Here is a 20471-nt window from a genome sequence, read left to right on the forward strand (position 1 = left end):
GCAATAGTTTCATATAAAGAAAACATTGCATAGAGCTCTATTTATTGGTATGATAGAAATTTCTGTATCTTAAGGCATTTCTTTTCAAACCCTATCCTCTTTGTTTCTCAAAGTCTTTATTGTTGTTCAGTAATTGCAAATATTAACAGCTCTTAGATATTTTTATTTTCTGAAAGTGAGTTATAATACTTCCATTTATGTCTCATTAGTCATCATTTGTCCACATGGTCATTTGCTGCCAAAGAAAATTGGAAAATGAATGATTTCTCTGAGTTTTATTCATTTTTGTTGTTGTTATTGCGGGAGGGCGTCACCCTGGCAATACTCAGGAAATACTCCTGGTTCTGGGTTTGGGAGACCTTGCAGTGTGGGTATTAAATTCAGGCCCAGGCTAACAATGCATTCACACTTGCCCATTGAGCGCTCTCTCCAGCCCTCTGAGTTAGAAAGTTAGAAAGTCCAGTTAAACTCTTTTTCTTTTTTTTTTTTTTTTGCTTTTTGGGTCACACCTGGCGACGCTCAGGGGTTACTCCTGGCTCTGCACTCAGGAATGACCCCTGGCAGTGCTCAGAGGACCATATGGGATGCTGGGAATCGAACCCAGGTCAGCTGCGTGCAAGGCAAACGCCCTACCCGCTGGGCTATCGCTCCAGCCCCCAGTTAAACTCTTTTAAAGACTTTGTTTTGAAGAAAAAGAAACAGAGCAAGATCCACTGAGATGTGACCCGAGTGGCTGCATGTGTGCAGCCTCTCCTGTGCTGGTGATATGATCCTAGAGACCAGCTAAACTACTTCTAGTACCAGCAGCTTCTTGCAGAAATGTGTCTAGACTGTGAACTAAGCCACGCCCCCATGCCGCCCCAGGAGGGGAAAGGTTTTTCTCTTGGCTTTTCCTTTGGGGGGGGGAAGGGGGGAAGGCGTGGCAACTGCCATCTTATAAGGACCACTAAAGAGAGGTACAATCTTGCAATGATGCAATTTCTGGCAGAAACTTCCCTGGACTTAGTTACTAAAATACTAAACTACAGAAATCCAAAACCGCACAGCCGCGATAGAGACAGACCTCATATCTCTTCATTCTTAGCAATGGAAAACAAATTATCAAATGCTTCATTTTCAACAGGTCTGATTTTGGGGGGCAAACTCCAAACAATAATAGTGAGTTTTTTTGTGGAAATATTGAATGTAATCAAAGTAAAGAGAAAATAAAGTGAAAATTATCAGCTACACAGGCGAGGGTTGGGGTGGGGGTGGGACGGGAGGTATACTGGAGTTCTTGGTGGTGCAATATGTGCACTGGTGAAGGGATGGGTGTTCGACCACTGTATAACTGAGACATAAGCCTGAAAGCTTTGTAACTTTCCACATGGTGATTCAATAAAAAATAAAATAAAAAAGGAAAGAAACAGAGCAGGGCAGGCTTTGGTACATATCCTCCCTGTGATGCAAGACAGTTTTATTTTTGTTTACTGAATTCTCCTTTTGCTTATAGAAAAGCAAAAACCCAAAACTTTAAGTTTTCTGAAAAGCAACACATGCAAAAATAATTCTAACCAACAGTAGGGAAGGACTGCTAGTGCTTGCCAAGTTACAAATGCATTTTCTCCAGTCCAGTGACACCCTAACTCAAGGCTGTGGGTAGTCACTTTTCGTCTCTCAGCAATGAGCCATGAACATCTTGTACTGACGGTTTTCCTGCTGTGTTGTTTTTATGGCTTCTCTGCTAGAAACGGCCAAGAGTAAATACAGTTACCTGCTGGAGGTGACAGAGCCCATGCAGGCTGTGGCTATAATGAATGTCCTGTGATACACTTTGTTTTATTTAACACATCTTCATATTAATCAATTTTCTCATGATTAATGTTTAGGAGTGGAATTTGCCGGACCAAATGCATTTAACTTTATAATTATACTACAAAATAGCCCTCGGACAAGGTTTATGAATGTCTATGGTTCCCAGCAGTTTTTATTAGCATGCCTGCTACTCTACATTTTATTTGCTTCAGCATTCTTAATTCCCACCTGGCAGGAAAAATCAATGCTAGCATCACTGTTATTTCTTTCATGACCAGTTGAAGTTCTCTTTGAGATTCCTTTGCCACAACGCAAGGATTTCATTACATTTACCAATGCAAGATGTTGTATGTAAAACTATTGAGAGGCTGAGTTCTTCAATGCTGTATTGCAATGCACGTTCAATTTTCTCCCTTGTGTAACTTTAAATATTTTTTTGAAAAGTAAAGATTTACTTGTTCCAAAATAAAATGTATAAAATTTTAGTTTTATTTTTCGCTTTTGTATTTGGTTACTCTGCCATTAGTGATAAGACTTCATGCATACAACATTACACCCTCCACCACTGCAAATATTTTGATTGTAGGAACGCAATTTATATGTCTTAACATGGTTCTGAAAAGGGTGACAAGAGGTAATGCTAACAAAATGAAGGAAAAAATTGAATAAGCGCAAGATTTAATATGCCAAATATTTTCCTTAAGTCTACACTCGGTTACTTACATGACTGGAAAACTAGGTCATACAAGTTTTAAATTTGTAGTGCCTGGAATCATGTCTAGTAAATAGTAGGCAATCATTAATTATTTGTTGAATTGGTACATGATGAAGAAATAATAGTTTCAATTTTATTGTGAACGGAATCTGATATCTATGCAATTTGTATGAGCAGATTTGTTTCCATGTGTATTGTTTTATTTATGGATGGAGAGGTTTGGATCACATCTGGCAGTGCTCAGGGATTACTCCTGGCAGTACTGAAGGGACCATATGGGGAAAGGGGGAGGTGGAGAGATAGTACAGTTGATAGGGCTGCTTGCCTCACACCTAGCCTACCTGGGTTCAATTCCCAGCATACAGCTCCCCAAGTGTTGCCAGAAGTAATTCCTGAGAGCAGAGCCAGGACTCATCTCTGAGCATTTCTGGGTGTGGCCCCAAAACAAAAACAAAAACCATAAAAGAAAGACTATATGCTTTACGGGACGGCGGGATAGAACTCGAGGCATCCACGAACAGGCCAGCGCTAAGCTTACTTGCTCGCTTATCGTTCCACCCCCAATTTTTCCAATTTTAGCAAAATCGGTGATATTTGCTCCATGTCTAGTTTTGCAATTTAATTTCATATGTGAATTAAATTGTGATTTTAGGGCATGTAACTCTAAATATTAGCTGAAAATATAGCTAGTTATAATTACCTAAGGGTTTTCTATGTTGACAGTAAGAGGTCAAAAAGGCAACTCTTGGGATGAGGAGATGATACATCAGTTGAGCGCATGTCTGACCTTGATTAGATTCCCAACACCATGTGGGTCCCTGAGCACTGCAGGCTGCAGGCCTGGAGGCTGCCCATCCCCCCAGCACCATAGGTTATGACCTTGAGGTCCCCAGCACTGCTGGGGGTGGCTTGGTGCAAGCAGCATCACACCTTTAGGTTTTTGAGCTAAACTGACAGTCTAATTGGCCAAGAATTAGCAAGGGGCCCCTCCCCACACCACCTCCTGAGCACTAGTCGGGGGGTCCCCAAAAATTGTTCATATAAATGTTTGCTTAATTAAATGAAATAATGGCAAACATTACATGTCCAATATTTATTAATCTTATAACTGGGTCAGAAAATCAGCATATAATTGGCCTTTAAAATTTGCATTAATTAATTTCACATTCTCCTGCCACCTCCTGCCAGCACCAGATCATCTCCTTATTGGCCATCCTCCAGAACTCATGGATACTTCTCCTGGAAGGGAGCATAAAATGAGGCCCCCATAACCATGCCACCAGACTCTGCACCAGGGGTGCCCCAGAGGGGGGCGGGTGAGAGCCCTCCCCACCGCAAGGGACCCAGCTCCAGCAGCCAACTTCCACTACCCCACCGCCACTATGCTCCAGGCCCTGCTTTCCACCCACTCGAGCTAAGTCTCATGCATGAGGACACATCATCGTAAAGGGATATATATATATATATTTCTCAACTCAGTTGCCCTTAGTTCCTAGCAACCCAAAAGCAGGGTCCCGATGAGGGAATGAATTGACCCAGGGAAAACTGTGAGCTACCCTGGCATCAAAATGGGCCAGGTCAAAGCACCACAATACTCAACTGTAAGTTGAGAGCATGGTCATAGACAAATGCTGTCATGATCCAAAAATTAATGATGAGACTAGGACCCTGCTGGGGTTAGGAAGACTAAGCTGACCTGAAGACTGTGGTCTGGAATATATAGTGAGATATCCTCAGGAAGAACCAAACTTTAAGTTTTATATATCTCTTACTGTGCTCATACAGAATGACATTGCTAGAAATATTAGAAGTAGATTTACCACAACTAATTAAGTGAGTTACTAGCTGAGGAAAGAAGAAAGCAACACACCCTGGATGGGATCCCACCCTTAAGTGGATCTCCTAGTATCACTTCATTTGTATCACTTATAGTCCCGTTGATCTTCGATTTGCTCGAGTGGGCGCCAGTAACATCTCCATTTGTCCCTGTCGCGTGCTAGTGCAGCCCAATGATATCTGCTTGCTCCAGGAACAGAAAGAGGCTCAAATCGTTCATTCAGGGATTTGACGAAGAAATCTGATCATCTAGTTGGTGGGCGGCCACGAGGTCTTCTGACGTTCCGTGGAATCCAGTCGGTAACAGCTCTAGTCCAGCAGTCATCTCTGGATCGCATTACATGACTGGCCCATCTGATCTCCTAGTAATCTGGATAAATCTCCTTAGATGAGATTTTATACTTGAGTTAATCTCCTGGAGGAGTGGTCTTACCCCTTTGTTGATTTGATAGTGTTCAACCCGTCTTTGTATCACCACACTATGTGATTGTGATATAAACTAAGACTGTAAGAGCAGAGGGAGTCAGAGTCAGGAGTGAGAGCAACTGAGTCGAGAAGGCAGATGCCCAGGTGTAAATATTATTTGAGTCAATCAACTCCCAAGTTACAAGGCACAATATTAGCTGTCTTCCTGTGTCCATACAGAAAGGACATTGCTTTAAGGTAAACTAAGTTCCCTGCAGCAAGGCTGAAAGAACAAACCCAATGTTATCCTACAGGGCTCCAATATGTAACTGTAGCAGAATCATCAGTATAAGTGTTTGCAACCAATCCCCTACAATTTTTCTAAGAAACCCAATAATACGAATCTTTCACATTCTCCTGTTTACACAGAGGTATAGTTGGGATAGATAGATAGGTATAGTTGGGACAGCCAATCCAATAGCTTTAAAGCCTGTCACTGAAAACTTTAACAACTTTTTTTTTCTTTTGGGTTACACCCAGCGATGCACAGGGGTTATTCCTGGCACTGCACTCAGGAATTACTCCTTCCTGGTGGTGCTTGGGGGACCATATGGGATCTGGGATTCAAACCCGGGCTGGCCGTGTGCAAGGCAAATGCCCTACCCGCTGTGCTATCACTCCAGCCCCCTGAAAACTTTAACAACCTTTGTTGTGTATGCTGAATATTTGAGAAATCCGACGTCAGCCAGACCTGATTGGCTAATTGTAGGCAACGGTCACCTGCTCCAATGCAAATAGGCGTTCCCACTTTCCCGGTCACATATTCAGGAAAGACTGTCCCCTCTTCCTCAGACTTGAGGGGCTCGTGATAGTCATATGGGCCAGGCATCCAAGAGGTTTCATTATTGTAAATAGATATCACTTCATCTAAGACACGCCCCTTAGTAAAGGGGGTTAAGGAATGTAAGCCCAGGAGGTTAGGTTTAGAGAAGAGGCACTTACTTGTAATGTCAGGAGAGATAAGATGGCTGAAAAGAGAGCTTCAGGAGTTTTCTGTGTGTTAGTATTATGTAATACCTCTTCAGCACAGCTGGTCAGGGCTTTTATGTTCCCCCCTGTTGGAATTGCTGCTTGCCGTGTTGGCAGAAGGCGTCTGCATTCAGGATGTCCATTCTGGTCCGGAGCCTGATGACTGATACGGAATCTTTATCCTGTCCTGCAGTCTTTTCATTTGCCGTCTTTTGTTGGGATTCATGGAGAAGCTTGAGTCTTCTGGTTGGACACCAAAGGTGTTCCTTATCTGTGGAAATAAAAGCAGAACCTCGCTTCCACCTTTCTACTTTTCCTGGTATCCAATAACCAGAGACAACATCTTTATAAAGGACTTTATGTTTCTGAACAATTTTTTCTGGGTTATTTTTTATTGTATCAGAGCCTGTTTTTTTCAGAAGAATATGTTCCCTCCAAGTTATTTTGGACTTTTGCAGGAGTCTCACAATAGAGATGGTGCCTGCTCAAGCAAATCGATGAACAACGGGACGACAGTGCTACACATATATCACATATATCACACACACACACATATATGTATATATATATATATATATATATATATATATATCTCTGGGAGAGCCCAGCAAGCTATTCAAAGTATCCCGCCTGCATGGAAGAGCCTGGCAAGCTCCCTGTGGCATATTCGATATGCCAAATACAATAACAATAACAGGTCTCATTCTTCTGACAGTGAAAAGAGCCTCAAATTGTTGGGAAAAATGAGTAAGGAGAGGCTGCTAAAATCTCAGGGCTGGAACAAATGCAGACTTAACTGGATCCCACTCAAGTAAATTGATGGACAATGGGATGACAGTGATACAGTGATAACTGGGAACCAGGACTGGAGAGTTAGTACAGCAGGCAAGGTACTCGTCTTGCATGCAGCTGCCCTGGGTTTGATTCCTGGCACCTCATATGGTTCCATGAATGCTTCAAGGAATAATTCCTTAGTAGAGAGCGAGGAGTAACCCCTGAGTATCACTAGGTGTGGCCCTAAAGCAAAAACAAAACAACTAAAAGCCAAGCACCTTTGTCCATTTCTCCCATCCATCATATCCTCAACCTCCATCCATCAGTGCTCCATATTTGTTGCTTTTATTTATTTGTAGTTTTAGATTACATATATAAGTAAAATGATATGTCTTTCTCTGTTCAATTTAGTTCACTTAACATAATACCCTACAATGTTTTTTTTTTGTAGATGGCTGATTCCCTTCTATGTCATGGTTGAAAATTTCCAATTATATATGTCTACTATATCTGTGTATGTTTACTACACATGTATACTAAGTACTTCCCATCTGTCTCTATCTGTACTACATTTTCTGTTTCTATTCATCAATCAGTGGGCACTTAGGTTGTTCCCAGGTGTAGGATATTGTTAATAATGCTGCAATAAACATGGAGGTGCAAATGACCTTTTCAAAATGGTGTCATTCATTTGGATGAATGCCCAGAAGTTGAATTGCTTACACAATTGCTATTCTTAGGTTTCAAAGCTAAAGTTCTCTTTTTAAATTTTTAAAAATCTCTACTTTCTTTTTTGTGGCAGCACCAATTACATTGCCACCATTAGTACATAAAGTTCTCTTTTCTCTATTCTCACCATTGAGAATCTTCTTGTTTCCATCTTTCTCATAACAGTCATTCTCACAGGGATAAAATGATACGTCATAGTGCCTTTGATTTACGTGTCCTGGTCATTAGTGTCTCTGAACACCTTTTCATGTATCTGTTGGTAATCTGTATGTATTTGGGGGGAAATATCTATTCAGATTCTCTGCCCACTTTCAAATGAAATTGCTTTCATTTTTGCAAGTTATATGAGTGTTCAAGAATATGTTTTGGATATTAACAATGCATCAAACATGTAATTTGTAGGGGCCGGAGAAATATAGCATAATAAGTAGGGTGCTTGCTATGCACGCAGCTGACCTGAGTTGTCCCGGTCACTCCATTTGGTTCCCAAACACTTACAGGAGTGATTCCTGAGTGCGGAGCCACAAGTAAACTCTGAGCATCACTGGATATTCCACCCCCGCCCAAACAATATCAACAATAACACAAAAGAGAAACCAAATATGTGACTTGCAAATGTTTTTTCCTATTATGTAGGGTGTATTTTCATTTTATGTGTAGTTTTCTTTGCTGTGGAGTAAGCATTTATTTGATGTGTCACTGTATCACTGTTATCCCATTGCTCATGGTTTTGCTCGAGCAGGCACCAGTAACGTCTCCATTGTGAGACTTGTTACTGTTTTCGGCATATCGAATACACCACAGGTAGCTTGCCAGGTGTCCTGCAGGCAAGATACTCTCTGTAACTTGCCAGGCTCTCCGAGAGGGATGGAGGAATCGAACCCGGATCAGCCGTGTGCAAGGCCCTACCCGCTGTGCTATCGTTCCAGCCCTTTATTTAATATAGTCCCACTTAATTTTTTTTGTCTTTTACCTTTATTTTCCTGTTAAACCCAAACTTTCTTTGGCAAGACCAAAGCCAAGAAATATTTTTTGTATGTTGCCTTCTAGTTTTGCAGTTGCAGGTTTTATAAGTAAGTCTTTGACGTATTTTAATTTATTTTTGAGCATAGAATTAAGCAATAAATTTGTTTATTATTTCTAATATGTGATCTTAAAGTATTTTGATGGTCTTTAGCATATTTTTAGTATCTGGACTTAGGATTTCGTAGCAGCTCAAAAATTTTTTTTTTGGTTCCAAACCCTACAGTTCTCAGGGCTTATTACGCATAGCTCTGTGCTCAGTCATCATTTCTGGCCTGGGTTGGGGAAGCATCTGGAGTGCTGGGGATTGAAACCAGGTGGGAAGTATGCAAGGAAAGTACCCTGCCTCCTGTACTCTCTCTATCTTATTTTTCTAGTTTTTTAAAAAATCATAATTTTTATGATTGATTCAATATACCAAAAACAGTAACAACAAGTCTCACAATGGAGACATTACTGGTGCCCGCTCGAGCAAATGGATGAACAATAGGATGATAGTTCTACAGTTCTATAGATCATATTTATCATATGACCTATAATTAGATCATATTTATTATATGATCTATATGATTTATTTTATATAATTTTTATCAAGGCAATTAACTAATTTTTATACTATTACTTGTACAAATTTTATATTACTGGTATGGAAAGTTATAAATTTGATATTATACATTTGGTAAAGATCTGATTTTTTTCTGTGGTAAGTATAGCTCTGTGAATTTTACTATCTTTAAATTTTCATGAACTAAGAACAAGCTGGATTGCTCTAGATATTAAACACAGCTATACAATGGTTACTCATATTACAAATGTCTATTTACTAAAGGTTATTTTGGCATTCGTTGGGGGAAAGGGCCATATCCAGAGATACTGAGACACTGTTTTTGGTTTTGTGCCCAGGAGTGACACTGGCAATGCTCAGGGAGCCACAGGAGGCACTGAGGTTCAAAGTTGGTTGGGCAGGATGTGCAAGATAAGCACTTTACTCCTGCAATTTCTTTCTTGCTGCTAATTTTGGAATTTTAAAGTCATTACAAATCTCTTACGACTGGTAGTTATAATTTTCTATTATTTATGATAAAAAATTAAAAACTATCACAATACAATGTTAGAAGTTATAGATCAGGACACTAAAAATCTAATAGAACCATTAAATGTAGCTTAAACATTTATATTTATTAGCATAAAATCAAGCTGCACAAAGGACTTAAATAAATTAGCTTTGATATATATAAAAAATTAATTAGAATGAAGAAATAAATAACTAATTTGTACTGTGTTTATTGTCATCACAAACATTTCTACAGTTCACAGGAGGTAGTGTGGTTAAATGTCATTAGTATATACGCAAAATATTTCTGAATTCACATAGCGAGGAGTGAACTAAAACTAAAACTAAAAGAAATGCCTAGGTATAGCTTTTAAACTTTACATGAAATGTAAAGTTGGAAAATATTGGCACGTAAGAGAAATGATAAAATTAGTATGCTTGAAATAAATCTATCAATATCCATGGGACTTTGTTTTTTGTAAGAAATGCAAATACATGAAAAGCGTATAATACTCCAATTTGTTGTGAGCTATTCTACCTGATTTCTTGAAGAGCTGCTTTACTGACAATCAGCAAATGTCAAGGAATACACCGTACTGCATCTGTCCCAGGAGAGAGAGGATTGGGCAAAAAGGAAAAAAATAAATGAATTCATAAAGGACAACAGTCTACAATGGATCCCATTCAAACATTTTGTTACAGGCAATCTAATCATCACTTTACAAGTAAATTTGTGTTATGGGAGGTAACTATAGCAAAGCATATAGAACAAATATTTCTTGTAAGGCATCAATGAACTAATTTTTATTCTGGTTGAGCTAGATCATAAAGAAAATACAGTTTCATAACACTTGGAGGCAGAATACTATATTTCTCTTTAACTATTTTCAAACTGAGTTTCAAAGTCTAAAATGATCAACTAGATCCAACCTTTGGGTGATTCAGACAAGATAGACTAGGAAAAATAGACAAATTTGATATAGCTTATTCCCATAAGAAAGCTTCTATTTCATATTTTGCAAATTGGTTTGTCAAAGGGAATTAACAAAACACACAAGACTTCCCAGCTGAATTTTAGTTCTTCTCACCATACTGCAGACTTAAGAAACTTCAGGACAGTAGATAAGATATTTAACATATAAGTTAGATGCTTCTTTGAGAGGAGAAGTGAGACACATAAGCTGCCTCAGAGCAAGCTATCTCCAAGTATCAGAGAAAATATTAAATAAAAGGAGGAACTCTGTAATTCAGTTGTTTAAAAATAAATTTTCATCCTCAAAGATTTATATTTGTGTGTACCACTGTTTTTAGACTGGAGCAATAGCTCAGCGGGTAGGGCGTTTCCCTTGCAAGGGGCTGGCCTGGGTTCTGATTCCCTCATCCCTCTCGGAGAGCCCGGCAAGCTACCGAGAGTATCCTGCTTGCACAACAGAGCCTGGAAAGCTACTGTGGTGTATTCGATATGCCCAAAACAGTAACAACAAGTCTCACAATGAAGACGTTACTGGTGCCCGCTTGAGCAAATAGATGAAGAATGACACGACAATGCTACAGTGCTACAGTGTACCACTGTTTTTAGAGATGGAACTTTTAAATAAGGATCTTGAGAGGAATTTTCTTTCTTATACAAACTTATGTTCAGGTGATTCAGGGGCACATGAATTAACTGATAACAGAGAGATAGGCAGGAGGAAAGGGGAATATTCACATAAAAGCAGGAACTCTCAGCAATGAGAAATTCACTGAATGAATAGAGTTAAATTTTTGTATAAAGCCTAAAAAAGCTGGAGCGGTAGTACAGAAGGTAATACAGCTGGAGCGATGTACAGCAGGTGCCTTACATGTGACCAGCCCAGGTTAAATCCCCTGGCATTCCATATAGTCCTCCAATCCCACCAGGGTTCTTCCCTGGGCAGAGTCAGGAAATAAACCCTGAGCACCACAGGGTATGGCCCAGTAAAATTTGAAAAAGAATTTCACTAAGAAAACATGCTAGGTCATACTTGGCACTTTAATGCTAAAATCAGAATGAAAAATGTCTATTTCTATTATGTATATATACTGCTATTGTAATTATCATAACAGATGATATTATTATTCGCATTGATGTAACAGCTGCAGTTGATATGAAGTGGTGAATGATTAAGATAAAGTGGCTAGCTTTCTATCAATGCAAAGGTAGGGCAGTAAACAGAATGACATATAATCAATACCAGTAGGAGAATAGACAAATATCTGAACGTGCGAGCGGTCTTGGCTACATTAAAACTGACAGCTGGTCTAGAGAGAACATCAGAAATATGGTATGAACTTGGTCATCTTGAAATGCTTTCTGGAACCCAACTGGAGTCCGACGCCTTCTCCAATGAGGACCACAAAAATCCCTTTAAATATTCTGGCCAACATCCATGCTACTTCCCTGCTGAAAATAATTATGTAAGATGTTGCAGCTAAAACCTGAAAGAGACCTGTATTGAGCTTGTAATTTCTTAAAACTGCATGTGAATTTGCAATTAACTCAAACACTTAATTTTTAATAAGTGTTCCTGACATCTTTTCTTTTAGAGTTAACTAATAAGTGAAATATCATTATTTTCTAATTCTATATAATTATTTTTATGCTTAGGTAGCCTAGGATTTTCCACTACTACATAATTAATGATTTGTATAAAAGAGTCAGCAAGCAATTAAAATTAGCACTGTAGCACTGTCATCCCATTGTTCATCGATTTACTCAAGCGGGCACCAGTAACATCTCCATTGTGAAACTTGTTGTTCCTGTTTTTAGTATATAGAATATGCCATGGGTAGCTTGCCAGGCTCTGCCATGTGGGTGGGATACTCTTCATAGCTTGCCAGGCTTTCTGAGAGGGAGGGAAGAATCAAACCCGGGTTGGAAGAGTGCAAGGCAAACACCCAACCCACTGTGCTTGAAAACTAAAATTAATTGAATAAAAAGTAAAGTTAGGAACATGAATCAGCTCAAAATGGAAGTACTATGTCTGAAAAATTTATTTTTCTACCTCAGTCACAGTTGGCTCTAAAATGCATGAGTTCATAACCAGATAAAAGTCAAATTTTCTAGAACCTTGGCACACAGGATCATGATTTCACAGAGACAGTTTTAGTTTGTAGTAAACTTAGTAAAAGTTGGAAAACAACTTTACTTTTTATGTTCCAATAAAGCCATTGGCAAAATAACTACAACAGCAATTGAAAATACAAACCTCGGCTTAATAAAACCCCCAAAGAGCTAGTGTAGGGGTTCAGGTGCTTACCGTGCACATGACTGGCCCTGATTTGATCCCTGGCACCATGTATAGTATTCTGAGCATCACCACATATACCACATATGGTATTCTGAGCATCACCAAGAGTGACCCCTGAGCATAGAGGCAAGGGAAATAGTATTCATTTATTTTATTTTTTTCCCTTTTTGAGTAGAATTTTTTAATAAAAGTTTATTTTAGAATAATTTTAGGCTTACATAAAAATTAAAAATAATATAACACCTCCACAAATTCCTTTCTTCCTAATACTGACATCATACATGATCATGGTTGCATTTGTAACAAAGGATGAACCTACATAAATGTCCTATTATTTAAAGTCTTTACTTAATATAATTCCTTTCAGCATCTCTATTTTGTACAGCATCCCCTGCAAGATATGTGCTAGGTCTAGCTGACATGAATCCTTAGATACTTTGTAGCTATGAGTGGAGTTTTGTGCTACTTTGGTTTAATGAACTCATTCTGGCTGTGTCTGAGAAACACTGGCCAGATATTTTGTAGACTGTGCTCAGTTATTTTTCTGATGTTTATCTCATGGAGTTATGACTCATAATTTAGGACTGGAGCTATGGGTTTGGGGGAAGAAGGTTGCAGGCAAAAGGCACCTTATCACAGCATATCAAGAGTACTCGTGGGGTTTTAGCATCTGGGATTCTAATGTGAGAAGTACCACAAACACCTCTGAACAAGGTCCCAGGAGGTAAGGTTTGGGGCTCATTTCTAATGGAAGACTTGAGACTGGTCCATGATTTTGCCTCTTACTAGTTCTTGTTTACTCAGCAGAAGACTCTCTTTCCTTCCAGTCCTAAGATTCTTTTACACCATCCAAAGAAATGACCCTGTTCTGTGGGGGCACAGCTCACGAATTTCTTGGAATCAGGACCACCTTGCTTGAGTAGGAATTGTATGATTCATATGAGCTGACAAGAAGAGTGGTGGGAAGGACCCCATCTGAAGCCATGTGACGCGGTGTACAGCACTTCTTATCGCCAATGTAACTTCTCATCGGGACTCAAACAGAAAGTTTAAGTTAAAGAATGGAGTAGATCCCTTCTCCAAGGCGCTGGGCCCTACCATCTCTTCAGCTTCTTTAGTACAATGACTGCAAACCCATGTCTGAGTGAAAGCCAACCTTTGGTTACTAAGTTTTAGAAAACCTGTTCTGTTTAACTAGATTTATATTGCTTTCATTCTTAATTGGTAGGTGGGTAGAGTTGTAAGTATTCTTCCATTTACTCAGGAAAGTTAACATCAGATTTTTAAGAAGTCACTGTAGTTGAGAATTTTAATGACTCCTTGTTTTCTTTTTAATCCCTCCTCATATCATCTTTTTTTAAAAAATTTTTATTAGAGAATCACTGATGTACAGTTACAAACTTATGAACTTTTGTGTTTGCATTTCACTCATATAGTGATCATTTACCCATCCCTCCACCAGTGCCCATTCACCTCCACCAATGATCCCAGTATCCCTCTCACCACCCCCACCCCATCCCCCACCACCCCACCCTGCCTCTGCAGCAGGGCAATCCCTTTTGTTCTCTCTCCTTTTGGGTGTTGTAGCCTGCAATAGAGGTATTGAGTGGCCTTCATGTTTGGTCTATAGTCTACTTTCAGCTCGCATCTCTGCCCCCCATATCATCTTTATAGTTTCAAAAAAGTCCTGGGATATAGTGAAAGAGAAGAAATCCAAAAATGACTGGAACACTACACAGATTGAGTCCTCTGCCTTTGACAAGCTGAGAATTTACTGTTCTGAGCTCATGTGTCACCACCTCATACCCTGCAGATTTCAGATTTCAGGAGGGTGAGTCCTTCCTGTGTCAGCATTGGGAACAAGTCACCAGGAGAAATGTAAGCACGGCACTCAGCCCAGATTACTGCATGTTCAGGGAGTTTGATAAATACAGATGGTGTCTTCTGAGATAGGTAAATACATCAGTTTTCCTCTAGTGCAACTGCTATATTCAAGTAGCAAGAAAATTCTCCGTGGCATTTGGAACATATCAATGTCCACAGATGGGAGAAATAGTTTATTGGCAATAGAGTTAGGCTCCTACATTTTAATAGGCACAGCGCACATCCCAAGGGGGCTTTATACATCTGGGCTTTGTTTGCTAATTATTATTCTTAAGTGGAATATTTTGTCTATTTTCATTAAAATATCTCTCTTTTTGGCAGACCATTCTGTGTGTGTGTGTGTGTGTGTGTGTGTTGGGTGGGGGGAGGTTGAGGAAGCAGGGACTGGGCACACCCAGTGGTGCACAAGACTTAGTCCTGATTCTGCACTTAGGAATCACTCCTAGCAGTGCTCAGAAGACCATGTGGGGTGCTGAGGATTGAACTCAGGTCAGCAGTTTGCAAGGCTAATGCCCTGCTCCTTGTATTATCCCTATAGCCCCATCAATCATTATCCCTAAATAGAATATTTTGCATATTTGCATTAAAAACTTTTTTGCACAGTGATTTTTAAGAAATTTTACTCACATTACTTCTGGCACTGAGAAATGTCTTTAATGTCTGACAGAGAGGAAGCAGGACCACAGCAGGAAAATGTGTGCTTTGATAGTTTAGAATGTTCTTTCCTTCCATTTTGAAGAAAGATTGCTGGTAATCACAAAATGAAATGCTCTTGTTCTGTAGAATTCGATGCGTACAATGATTGCCCACTAAAGTAAATGCTTAATCTCCGAAGCCAAATGGGAGCTTGTATTTTTAGCATCAGTGTATGTAAACCCCGTAAACCCTGCTGGCTTTACATGCTCTTCAGCACTCTTCAATCCACACAGGATGATTCGGCCACGCAGAGTTCAAGATGAAATTTCACATCCAAGTGGTTGCACTCTAGAAGTTTCATTTCTGTACTGTTCTGACCCAGAGCATCTAAATTGAAGAAATTATGAATATCTGTTGATAATTAAACCTTTCACTCTGCATTCCTCAGTATTTACTCTGTTACTTGAAAAGTCTACGTTAGAAAAATACTATTCTCAAACCCTTTAAGTAAAATTAAAGCCACCACAATATGAAGTATTTGTGCAATCTACATGTCAAGAAAGTATCTTTGGGCTGGGCCAATAGTGCAGCAGGCTTTCCTTGCACGTGGTCAGTTGGTGTTTGACCTGCAGCACCCCCTAGAGTCCTGTAAGGCCTGCCGGAAGTAGATCCCTGAGCACAGAGCCAGGAGCAAGCCTTGAGCACCATTGGGTTTGTCCCCCACCCTCCGCCCCCCGCCCAAGAGAAAAATACATTCTTGGTATAATTTGTGTCTCTTATTTTATTTATTTGTTATTTGTTGTATTGGGGGCTACACCCCACTGTGCTCCGGGCTTACTCCCAGCAGGACTCTGGGGACCATATGAGGTGCTAGGGATAGAATCTGGGTCAGCCAAGTTTAAGGCAAGTGCTCTGCCTGCTGTATTATCATTCTGGCCCCCTTCCCATCTTAAATGTGTTTTTGTCCAAGACCAAACATGTCTTGTTCAGTAAATACTTCAGAGTTTAAAAGGAACAGAGAAAAAGTATTGATGTCTTCAATACTGTTGCAGGGGCCACTGTGTGAGCTGGCTGTGGGGACATGCGGTGGTCCCCAGCTGCTCTACCAGTTCAGGCAATTTCTGGCTCCACAGTCGGTGTTTGATCCGAGATGGTTTTTGAGGATTTTTGGCAATTAAGCGGGGGAAGTATATGGGACAGTGAAGGAAATCTAGGCCTAAACTTAAAGTGTTTGCTCTAAGGTGGTGGAGAACTCATGTGTATGACATCAAAAGCGCAGGGTTTCTACAGCAAGCAATTTCAAGATCTCTACAGACACCAGATAAAAGTCTCTCATTCCATTCAGTAACACACACTGTTAGAGTAAACCCGCAGTTGAGGAACTCAGTCCCACAAGAGTGTCCCCTAGCTTAGACATCTGTCATAGTCCCAAGTTGTCACTGTATTTCTGACCAAGTGCCTACAAATCAGGGGTTCTACTACATCCACTCCAGATTTGATAACTTGCTGGAACACCATGTAGAGCTCAGGAAAAGGCTTATTTATGTTTATGATTTTATGGTCAAATTGCTATGTTGGACACAAATTGGCAGCCACTTAAGGTAGCATTTTTGGCCACAGTCTGAAAGATGCCGAGAGTGATCCTGTGAAGTTGAAGGGCACTCTCTTAGCCTGTGGGTTTATGCACCAAGGAAACACCCCATCCCAGAACAAAGAAGTATTGGAGAAAAACTGAGAGTCCCAACCCTGGAATTACTCTTTGTTTTTTCTTTGATGGACCCCCCCATATGCTATTCAAAAGCTCTCTGGGAGATACGTGGACTCCAGCCAGCAGCCCTCTCATTAACAGAAGAAAAGAAGTTAAATAACCATTTTGAGCTTTACAAAGATCTTGAAATATTTTTTGGAGGGGCACCAAAGATGAAGAGTTAATGTTCCTATTGGCCTTTAATCCTTTCCTACCAGAGAGATTCTTAATACCCTTATTTATAGGGCATTTATAATGTTCTGTGCCAGAAACCAGAGGTAACACTAATATCTACTTCTTATTGTAACACAATATGATAGATGTTTTGACATGCAAATGTATGTATAAAGGGAATATCATGCATAAAATGCTTCAGTTGTTGCAAGCACCTGACAGAAAATGCAGAAGCTATAAACAGGCAGATTAAGTTGGCACAGGTGAGGTGCTCCTTCAACCACAATCACCTTGTTCTCTTTGCCTTCCAGAATTGCCAACTAGGGAGATGCTGTCTATCGTCCATATGTCACCAGGAACCAAGCTAGATCGCTTCTATTTTGCAAAGAGAGACAGAAGTCCCAACTCCTTGAGGTTAATTTGAACAAAAGCTTTAGAACTCAGCATGGAAAAGAAAGTCTGGAAAGTAGAAATAGATTCTAAGTTCATTAAACAAACAATAATTCTGAAATATAAACCATTGTAAAAATCTATTTACTTGATTATCTTCATTAATTTTTTTTTATTCTTTAAAATTGAAGTCTTTAGCTATGACTAAGATGAAGCTTATATATAAGCTTGTACACTGATATATTTGGGTTTGTTTGCTGATTTCCTGGTGGTTTGGTCACTCCTTGAAGGATTCTTAGGGCCAATTAATCAGTCAACCCTCCCAGAAACTCCCTCAGTAATGTGGGTAACTGGGTGGAAAAAGACCAATGAGGAAAATTCCACTCTCAGGTTCTTTCTCTCGTCTCCCCCCTTCACATTAGTCATCTGAAATAGTAGTACACAGTGGGCCCATGGCTACAACATGCTCTGTTCTCTCTGTATCTATGTAAAAACATTTTTAAATTTAAAGTATCCATGCTTTACAGTACTCTTAATTATAGCGTTTAATGCCTACAAATGTTTGAATGCCACATTCTTCAACAGCTGTTCGTGTCTCCGCGACCTCTTCTGCAGAGAGCATTCGGCATCTGAGTTTTGTTCAGAGTACCCTACCATAAAGTTGTCAAATAAAGATAGTAGTGATACAGCTGAGGTGTAGAGCCACAGGTCACTTAGCTCATGGATCTCTGCTCCATGATCTCCGCTCTGCTCTGTTCCAAACCTCAGCACATGGAACAGAATGTGGAATGGGATGGCTGGGGGTGGCATGTGGCTACAGATGAAAGGAAACTCTTCTTCCTCTCTCCAGCCCCTCTCTCCCTTCTCCCTTTCAGAACACGCATTCCTTGCACTCACCCTTCTCTCTACGGAACCCTCCACATCAGGTCAGGCTGTATGAGCCTGGACAGGGCCTAATACCGGTGGGCATCTCAGACCAGATAGGGGCAGAACCCAGACACGGCTTGGGCACCCAGGAGAGGATAAGGCATTGAGCACGGGACTCTCACCAGGCACACATGTCCGTGATCCAACAGTAGGAACCCAAGACTAGCCAACAGTAAGTGCTGGGGTATAGCTGGGAGGCCCAGAGACTATCCGGACCATAGGGATCTTACTCAGGCACACAAGGCTCTGGCAGGACACTGGGGAAATGTCCACAGGCTAGAGAGTAACATTGGACAGGACCTAGTCGTGGTTCATGGGTAGACAGCGTGGGACAAGACAGGGAAGTCGTTCACGGGGTCAGGCAGCATCAGGGACAAGATGAGGTCATCCTTTGTGGTAAAGGAGAGGCCTGGACATCTGGGGAGGGACCTGGACATCTGGGGAGAGACCAACCAACTTTTCTGTACAATAAACTTTCAATCTTCTGAGTTCTGTATGCAAATCTTTCATACAATTCTCAAGAACCCACCAGCACGGGAAAATCTGCTTTCACACTGACACTAGCATGCCAGATGTCCATATTTAATGGAATCCTTTGGAGAGACATAATTACTTCCACTAAAAGTTTAAACTCTAGAGGAACCGAAAACAAATTTTCAAACTCTAGTCTACAGTCAACCCATTTTTCAGAACGAGAAAAAGTTCCCAGAGTTGATGAAACCAAACAAACAAAAATACTCTGAGAATCAAATAATGTTTCTCCTCTGCAAAAGTATTATCTGTTTTCACTGAAAAATATTATTAGATTTTAATTTTTTCTTTCCTGCAGTGATTGCTTAGTAGCTCCCAAATTTAATCTTGCACATTAATGTTTTCAAAACCATGTGTAACTTGTAATGGCCAAATGGTATACACCATTACAGACTGATCACATGTCTATTACAGTGCTCAAATCCCAAGTGCGTAGGTTCAGAAAATGTAACTTTAAAAGATGGTTCAAGGATTGAAGCAACAGCATCATGCTTTCACTTATCTGAGGGAGGAGATGTGAAACCGTAGCATAAATACTATCCTGATGTTTTCTTCAGCCCATCTTAGTGGTCTCCTCTGAGATTTGTCTTTCCCTTAATTTACATAGTGCTTCCACATTATCCTTAGGCTTTGTATGAGCATGAATATACATTTTTCTCTTTTTCCCACTTTTTTAGATTTATTTTTTATTGAGAGAACATGGGTGTGTTAGTTACTTTTTTAATTTGCGTTTTATTTTAGACACTGGTTTGCAAAACTGTTAAATGCTTTTAGGCTTTTGAAATATGATGTTACTTTTTCATGCCCATCACTGTACTGTCAATATTTCTCCACCTCAGTCCACTTGACCTCTTGACACAGTGAGGTTGACTCCCATCCCCACCCCTTGGGAAGCTCAATTCTATGGTCAGAGTCTAAGTTCATTTTGATTTTGGGGGTTGTTATTTTCTTAGATTTTTTGTGGTCGGACCTGATTACTCAAGGCTTACCACTGGCTCTGTGCTCAGGGATCACTCCCCAAGGTGTTGAGAGGGACCATATGTGGTGCCTGGAATCTTAGTGGACTGGCATTGTGTCGGGCTTACCTTACAAGCTGTCCTCTCTCCAGCCCCTAACGGTTTGCTTTTAAAGGAGAGTTGATAGGGGACTCCTAGCAATGAATTTTAGAAAGTAATAAAATTAAGATACAATCTATAAAAGCTATGCTGCCACCAGCCCTAATGCAGCCTCAAGAGGGGAAGGCCAGCTTCTTTGGGGATGCAGAAAATGAGGCTTAATAAAACTCACTGCACCGTGTGCCAGCACTGATCTCCTCAAGACAAGGGAAGCTTTAACCAGCACCAAAAGCCCTAAGGTTTTGAAAGAACATAAAAAATTCCAAGTTTATTTCCCTTAACAACACACTTGCCAGACACACTTACCGACACAGAAAACCCCAAGCCAGGGCAGTGCATGGAAAAAACCAAACTAAACCCAATTTTACAAAATCAAGCAGGACCCGCTTCCCTTGGAGAAACCTCCCGTTTACTTGAACATGTTATGTTTTTTCCCTCC

The sequence above is a fragment of the Sorex araneus genome, chromosome 7 (assembly GCF_027595985.1).
Source record: "Sorex araneus isolate mSorAra2 chromosome 7, mSorAra2.pri, whole genome shotgun sequence".
NCBI classification, from domain to species: Eukaryota; Metazoa; Chordata; class Mammalia; order Eulipotyphla; family Soricidae; genus Sorex; species Sorex araneus.